This window comes from Triticum dicoccoides, chromosome 7B (genome assembly GCF_002162155.2).
Source record: "Triticum dicoccoides isolate Atlit2015 ecotype Zavitan chromosome 7B, WEW_v2.0, whole genome shotgun sequence".
Taxonomy (NCBI): domain Eukaryota; kingdom Viridiplantae; phylum Streptophyta; class Magnoliopsida; order Poales; family Poaceae; genus Triticum; species Triticum dicoccoides.
Genome location: NC_041393.1, coordinates 479,119,496 through 479,128,081, shown reverse-complemented (window position 1 = coordinate 479,128,081; position 8,586 = coordinate 479,119,496). Strand labels below are relative to the sequence as shown.

The following is an 8,586-nucleotide window of genomic DNA, read 5'->3' as shown; positions in this document are numbered from 1 at the left end:
ACCACGACAGAAGAGAGAAAATGGACGAAGGTCGTCCCCTATGCTTCAAACATAGGCTCTACAGTATGCTATGCTGTGTACCGCACCTGAAGTGTGCCTTGAGTCAGTCAAGGGGTACAAGAGTGATCCAAGAATGGATCACATAACAGCGGTCAAACTTAATCTTAGTAACTAGTGGACTAAGGAATTTTCTCAATTATGAAGGTGATAAAAGAGTTCGTTGTAAAGGGTTACGTCGATGCAAACTTTGACACTAATCCGGATGACTCTGAGTAGTAAACCGGAATCGTATAGTAGAACAGTTATTTGGAATAGCTCCAAATAGAGCGTGGTAGTTGCATCTAGGAGATGACATAGAGATTTGTAAAGCACACACGGATCTGAAAGATTCAGACCTGTTAACTAATAAACCTCTCTCACAAGCGAGATATGATCAAACACCATGGGTGTTGGATTCAATGCAATCACATAATGATGTGAACTAGATTATTGACTCTAGTGCAAGTGGGAGACTGTTGGAAATATGCCCTAGAGGCAATAATAAAATGGTTATTATTATATTTCCTTGTTCATGATAATTGTCTATTGTTCATGCTATAATTGTATTAATTGGAAACCGTAATACATGTGTGAATACATAGACCACAACATGTCCCTAGTGAGCCTCTAGTTGACTAGCTCGTTGATCAATAGATGGTTATGGTTTCCTGACCATGGACATAGGATGTCATTGATAACGGGATCACATCATTAGGAGAATGATGTGATGGACAAGACCCAATCCTAAGCATAGCACAGGATCGTGTAGTTCGTTTGCAAAAGCTCTTCTAATGTCAAGTATCATTTCCTTAGACCATGAGATTGTGCAACTCCCGGATACCGTAGGAGTGCTTTAGGTGTACCAAACGTCACAACGTAACTGGGTGGCTCTAAAGGTGCACTACAGGTATCTCCGAAAGTGTCTGTTGGGTTGGCACGAATCAAGACTAGGGATTTGTCACTCCGTGTGACGGAGAGGTATCTCTGGGCCCACTCGGTAGGACATCATCATAATGTGCACAATGTGACCAAGGAGTTGATCACGGGATGATGTGTTACGGAACGAGTAAAGAGACTAGCCATAACAAGATTGATCAAGGTATCGGTATACCGACGATCGAATCTCGGGCAAGTACTATACCGGTAGACAAAGGGAATTGTATACCGGATTGATTGAATCCTTGACATCGTGATTCATCCGATGAGATCATCGTGGAACATGTGGGAGCCAACATGGGTATCCAGATCCCGCTGTTGGTTATTGGCCAGAGAGTTGTCTCGGTCATGTCTGCATGGTTCCCGAACCCGTAGGGTCTACACACTTAAGGTTCAATGACGCTAGGGTTATAGGGAATAGATATACGTGGTTAGCAAATGTTGTTCGGAGTCCCGGATGAGATCCCGAACATCACGAGGAGTTCCGGAATGGTCCGGTGGTAAAGATTGATATATAGGAAGCAATGTTCAGGAAATTGGTAATCGATAAGTGCTCGATCAACTAGGGAGTAGGGATTAATCATGAATCGGACAATTAATCGTAATTAATCTGTCGAGCATTAATCAGTCAATTTTTTTATAAATCTTAGAATCCCGGTGTTGAGACCGGATTTTGGCCACGCAAAAATTTATTTAAATGGCCTGGAATGAGTAAGTACCTAGTATGAAAAAAAATCAACATGAAAGTTATTCGTATTGGCAAGGCGAACAACTATTTTGATCTGAGGTCATATTTGAGTTGTGACATGTGAGTTCAAAAAAACTGAATTGTTGTATGAGTGTACGTGTGTATGACAACAATGCTGTAAAATATGATATATTCAACAAGTATGGCAACAATCATTATGTGCTCTATCTTTAAGACTTGTAATAACTTAATAACAAACAATCATAGTTCTTGAATTTGCATAACATAACAAGGTCCACAAGTATGTACCACATGACATAGCAAGGCCCACAAGTATCAGGTATGTATGATATGAATTTGCATAACATAACAAGGTGCACAAGTACTGCCAAACCTAACATGAGCCACGAGTGAGGATTGAGAGAGACGAGAGAGTCTAATATTTTACTTTTACAGTATGCCCCCTGTGAGTCACGTGATTAATCGGTCTGCGGGGGATTAATCGGTTGTCAGATGATTAATCGGCCGATTAATCCCTGTGCCGAATAACATTGCCGAATACATGTAATTTACAAGGTCGATGGCCGACTAGGGATTAATAGGCTACTCGGACGATTTTTTAAACAGTGATAGGAAGTGAGGATTTGGCCACCGGAAGTGTTCCGGGCATCACCGTTAATGTACCGGGGCCACCGGAAGGGTCCGGGGGTCCACCGGGAGGGGCCACCAGCCCCATAGGCTTGCGTGGGCCAATAGTGGGAAGGGACCAGCCCCTAGGTGGGCTGGGGCGCCTCCCACCAAGGCCCAAGGCGCCCTCAAGAGGAGAGGGGCAAACCCTAGGGGCAGATGGGCCCTAAGGCCCACCCTAGGTGCGCCCCCCTCTCTCTCCCCCCTTGGCCGCCACCCAGATGGGATCTGGGGGCTACCGCCACCCCTAGGAAGGGAACCCTAGGTGGGGGCGCAGACCCTCCTCTCCCCCTATATATACTTGAGGTATGGGGGCTGCCCAACACATGATTTGATCTCCCTCTTGGCGCAGCCCTACCCCTCTCCCTCCTCGTCTCTTGCGCTGCTTGGTGAAGCCCTACTGGAGTACCGCGCTCCTCCACCATCACCACACCATCGTGCTACTGCTGGACGGAGTCTTCCCCAACCTCTCCCTCTCTCCTTGCTGAATCAAGGCATGGGAGACGTCACCGGGCTGCATGTGTGTTGAACGCGGAGGCACCGTTCTTCGGTGCTAAGATCGGATTCGGCCGCGATCTGAATCGCTTCGTGAACAACTCCACTGACCACGTTCTTGTAACGCTTCCGCATCGCGATCTTCAAGGGTATGAAGATGCACTCCCCTCTCTCTCGTTGCTAGTTTCTCCATAGATAGATCTTGGTGATGCGTAGAAAATTTTGAATTTCTGCTACGTTCCCCAACACTTAAAACATAAACATACATCACTTTTGGTTCAACGGCATCTCGAAGTTCATTGGCGATGTGAATTGCATTGTGCCATTGAGAAATGTTGTTGTGGCCAGCTGAGCGGCCTGCTCTGTCGGGTTCTCCTGGTCCCAATACCAATACTCCATGCCGTTGGCACATGGTGGCTTATAGTTAGTTGCACATGGGCCTTCGCAGCATGAGGCCCCGGTGTTCACAAATCCTGTGCATCCATCAACATGCCATAAACAACATAAATATAGTTGATGAATTTGTGGCCCTGTAGGAATATTTGATATTATTAATGGATTTTACATATGACGACGGATTTGCGCTGACTACATCTGAGAAGGTGTAGAAGTCAGCGATGGAGTAGCGGAGGCCATCAAGGCTGGAGGCGAGGCCGGCCATGAGTGGCTTGATGCCATTGTTGAAGTCCTTGGGAAGGCTGGTCATGGGGTCGTCACAGGTATGGCTCACCACTGGCGTGCACAAGGTCGGGAGGTTGATTATCACGAACTTCCTCGCGCCCAAGTTGTACAAGGCCGTAATGTTGTCCCCATAGGAGGATAAGAGGTGTGGGACATCGGTTCTGTTATCCGGCTCCGATCTGGTCATGATGTTGTAGATATAGTATAGGTCACTAGCGCCGACGCTGATGAGAAAGAGAGAGTTGGACAACATCTTGCTCAACTCTTGCCGGCTACGGTTGGCCTCCATCTTCTCTATCGTGGCCGTGAAGTACTTTACTTGGTCCATCAATGGGATGTTCAGTCCATCATCCTGTAAACATCATTTTGTGATTAATTGTAGTTGATGTCCAACAACCCCTTATTCCTAGTTTTTTTAGGGTCCCTTATCCCTAGCTTGTTTGCAATAATAGGCTAGGAGTTCAATCTATCAAACACTCTAGATTGCGACAATTGATGCGTACAAAGCTTATGATGTTGTTGCAATGGTCCTTGTATGTCGTCTGTCCAAATATATTGCATATAAATTATTTTGTGCTTACATATTCCTGAAAGAGTACCCTACCTATCGATGTAAGGCTTATAATAACCGAAGATAAGTAGACAATAAAAGTACATGCATTCCTGAAAAATATGCACGTAAATTCAAATACACATGCATGCATATATACGAAGGTGTCCACTTACGCTGTCCCTCCAAATCCCAGCGGTCGCGGAGCATAATTGACTCTACCGAAACCGGCATCAAGTTTTGCAGGACTATTAAGAGACATATAAGCAGGAGGGCTCATCTTGAATCCCATGGCCTTTGCTGCATATTAATCAGAGACGATATACCCACCGATTGACCAATGTTCTTTGAAAAAACCGGATAAATTAGCTAGGATATCTCCATTCATTCTAAATAAAGTTCTGATTGTTGATTTTAGACTATAATGCATATTTTGAGTTGTCATAAAATTTAGAATGCTAATAAAACCAAAACAAATAAAAGAGAAAGTAGCCAGGCTTATATGCATACAAATACAAGAGTAAAATCTACGATTAGCAAGAGTGAACAAGGAGAAACATCGATAAATTCACATGCGTATCCTATCATATGAAATAAGATGAGAAAAGTTATACGCTTTGTCATTTGAAATGGAGATGGTATTTGGTGCTCACTCCATGCCAAAATATAGTGCATATTAGATTTTTCTTAAGTCCAACATTCTAAATTTTGTAAAAGATAGGAATATTTTACAGTACCAAATGTATACAATATGAAAGTATATTTCATAATGAATGTAATAGTATAGATTTGGTATTGTAGACGCTGATAAAATTTCCTATAAACATAGTCAAACTTTACGAGGTTAGACTTCAGAGAAAATTAATATGCACTGTATTTCGACATAGATAGGGAGTAGTTGTCAAACCATAATAGAATTTTTATCCCATATAACTGGCTTATTGAACTTCATATCTTAATTACATTTCTTGGCAGCTGATAGCATATATGGTGTTATCTTTCAGTATTGTTTTTCAATTGCTATGGGTAAAGTAAAACAAACTAATTAAGTCCATACATGAGAAAACAAGAATATATCAAATCAAAGACTATTGGCAAACAATGGTTGAGAAAAGCTTCATGTCAGTGTTTAGAACAAGTAGACCACCATGTGCATAATTGGTCATGTTAATGTCTTGAGGAGTAAGTAAATCATGAAAAATAAGAATAACACGATGGGGTCAAAGTAGCATACCGATGAAGTCAGTCGTGTTGAATCCATTGCTGAACCTTCCGGTGGGCTCGGATTTGGGGAAGTCTATGCCGTAGTAAGAGTGATTGGCTCTCCAAGGGTCTCCTACCTCGTTGGGTTCTATGTAGTTGTTGTTGCCGACGTCCAAAGACCCGTCTCCGAACACGAACAACGCCGGCCGCACTGGCTGCACTTGGTCAGCTGCACGGAGTAATGCACCTCAAAGGCTGAGAAATTCATAGATGGCAGCGATAAAGTTTGACCTAACGGATGTACACATACGGCAATATGTCTGGCAGGAGGGGCAGAGCGCGATGCATCTTTGGGGGCACCTGTCGGGGCAGATACCCGTACACCCGGGCCGCTTCTTCTCGGTGTCCGTGCACGTGAACCTGCTGTTGCCCCCTTCCCCATCCGTGACGGCCAGCGGTGCTGGTGACTGCCTGGATACTGAGAATGCCAGCATGCCCAGGAGCGCCACCCCGAGTGCACACGCCACGACAGCTGCCCACCGCGCCATTTCTGCCAACTTATCGAAGGTCTCTTGCTAATCAATTGAACAACTCTTGTTTCAAACAAAAATTGAACAACTAACCAAGTGCGGGTCTGGACCGGTGTTGCTGGTTCTAGTTGATGTTACCTGCGCTGGGTGGTGTTCATTTATAGGCTATAGGACAACATGTTGGGCACACTAATGGCGCGTGGGAGAGGACGGACACAGCGATGTGGACTAGTCAACACATCGCTGTGCCCGTACTCTCCTAGCATGCCTTTTCCTCTCAGTCTCCCCTCATACCGCGACTGAGGGAGACCTATCTTCTTAAGGTCAGGAATGAAGTCAACACAAAACCCAATGACATCCTCTGTTTGATGTCTCATGGAGATGCTTCCTTCTGGCCTAGCACGGTTACGGACATTTTTGTTTAGGACTCCCATGAACCTCTCAAAGGGGAACATATTGTGTAGAAATACAGGGCCCAGAATGACAATCTCGTTGACTAGATGAACTAGGACGTGCGTCATGATATTGAAGAAGGATGGTGGGAACACCAGCTCGAAACTGACAAGACATTGCGCCACATCACTCCTTAACCTTGGTAGGATTTCTGGATCGATCACCTTCTGAGAGATTGCATTGAGGAATGGACATAGCTTCACAATGGCTAATCGAACATTTTCCGGTAGAAGCCCCCTCAATGCAATCGGAAGCAGTTGCGTCATAATCACGTGGCAGTCATGAGACTTTAGGTTTTGGAACTTTTTCTCTGCCATATTTATTATTCCCTTTATATTCGACGAGTAGCCAGATGGGACCTTCATACTGAGTAGGCATTCAAAGAAGATTTCCTTCTCTTCTTTGGTAAGAGCGTAGCTGGCAGGACCTTCATACTGCTTTGGAGGCATGCCGTCTTTTTCGTGCAAACATTGCAGGTCCTCCCGTGCCTCCGTTGTATCTTTTGTCTTCCCATACACGCCCAAAAAGCCTAGCAGGTTCACGCAAAGGTTCTTCGTCACGTGCACCACCTCGATTGAAGAGCGGACCTCTAGGTCTTTCCAGTAGGGTAGGTCCCAAAATATAAATTTCTTCTTCCACATGGGTGCGCGTCCCTCAGCGTCATTCGGAACAGATAGTCCGTCGGGACCCTTTCCAAAGATTACTTTTAAATGATTGACCATAGCAAGTACGTGATCACCGGTATGCATGGCGGGCTTCTTCCGGTGATCTGCCTCGCCTTTGAAATGCTTGCCTTTCTTTCGACATTGATGGCTGGTCGGAAGAAATTGACGATGCCCCAGGTACACATTCTTCCTGCATTTGTCTAGGTATATACTTTCGGTGTTATCTAAACAGTGCGTGCATGTGTGGTATCCCTTGTTTGTCTGTCCTGAAAGGTTACTGAGAGGAGGCCAATCATTGATGGTTACAAATAGCAACGCATGCAGGTCAAATTTCTCCTATTTGTGCTCATCCCACACACGTACACCATTTCCAATCCACAGCTGTAAAAGTTCTTCAACTAATGGCCTTAGGTATACATCAATATCTTTGCTGGGTTGCTTAGGTCCTTGGATGAGAACTGGCATCATAATGAACTTTCGCTTCCTGCACAGCCAAGGAGGAAGGTTATAGATACATAGAGTCACGGGCCAGGTGCTGTGATTGCTACTCTGCTCCCCAAAAGGATTAATGGCATCCGCGCTTAAACCAAACCATACATTCCTTGCGTCACCTGCAAACTCCTCCCAGTACTTTCTCTCGATTTTTCTCCACTGCGACCCGTCAGCGGGTGCTCTCAACTTCCCGTCTTTCTTACAGTCCTCTCTGTGCCATCACATCAACTTGGCATGCTCTTTGTTTTTGAACAGGCGTTTCAACCGTGGTATTATAGGAGCATACCACATCACCTTGGCAGGAACCATCTTCCTGGGGCGCTCGCCATCAACATCACCAGGGTCATCTCGTCTGATCTTATACCGCAATGCACCGCATACCGGGAATGCATTCAAATCCTCGTACGCACCATCGTACAGGATGCAATTATTAGGGCATGCATGTATCTTCTGCACCTCCAATCCTAGAGGGCATACAACTACAAAAACAATACACTTTCGTGATGATACGTGTTTGTCATAGTAGGTCGCGTTTTCCATCATGCATGTACATCCATGACGATTTTATGACAGAATCAAGATAGTCATACCTGTGTTGTCGTAGAAGTGTTCCATGACATTACCAAAATTATCATCACGGAAGTGTCCACTTCCATGATGATAAATCGCGCGTCACAGAAGTGCTTTCGTCAAGGGTGACCGACACGTGGCATCCATCGTAATGGAACGCCGTTAAGCTATTGGGTCGGGGTTTGGATCCGATAACCCGTTAACAGCCCCGACCAATGGGAAATTTCCACGTGTAAAATTCTTATTGGCCGGACGAAACACGTGTCAGCTCGTCAATGGGTCAGATAGGCGCCCATGATATGTCGACACGTGCCACGGCCCACCACTGGCCCATTTAGCTTACAAAGCCAGCCCGTTCGACTTGGTCAAAAGTTAACGGGCTGGCCCATGAAAAGCCTGTTAACGGTCTCTTCGCAAATAGCCCATTTTACGGCCCGTTAACTCACGGCCCGTTAGGCACTAAAGGAAATCATCCCAACAACGTCATGTGGGCCGTCGAATATAACACCAGCCCATTTCACTTTCGGCCCATGTATGGCCCACGACGTCTTTCGGCCCATATGAGGCCTTCGTATCTTTCGGCCCTTTACAGGCCCA

The 8,586-nt window shown here is 45.3% G+C and overlaps 1 pseudogene; it reads right to left on the bottom strand.

Annotated features, from left to right (window-relative positions):
- Nucleotides 1-3,112: 3,112 nt before the first annotated feature.
- LOC119339017 lies at nucleotides 3,113-5,827 on the bottom strand (annotated as a pseudogene).
- Between the last annotated feature and the right edge of the window lie 2,759 nt (nucleotides 5,828-8,586).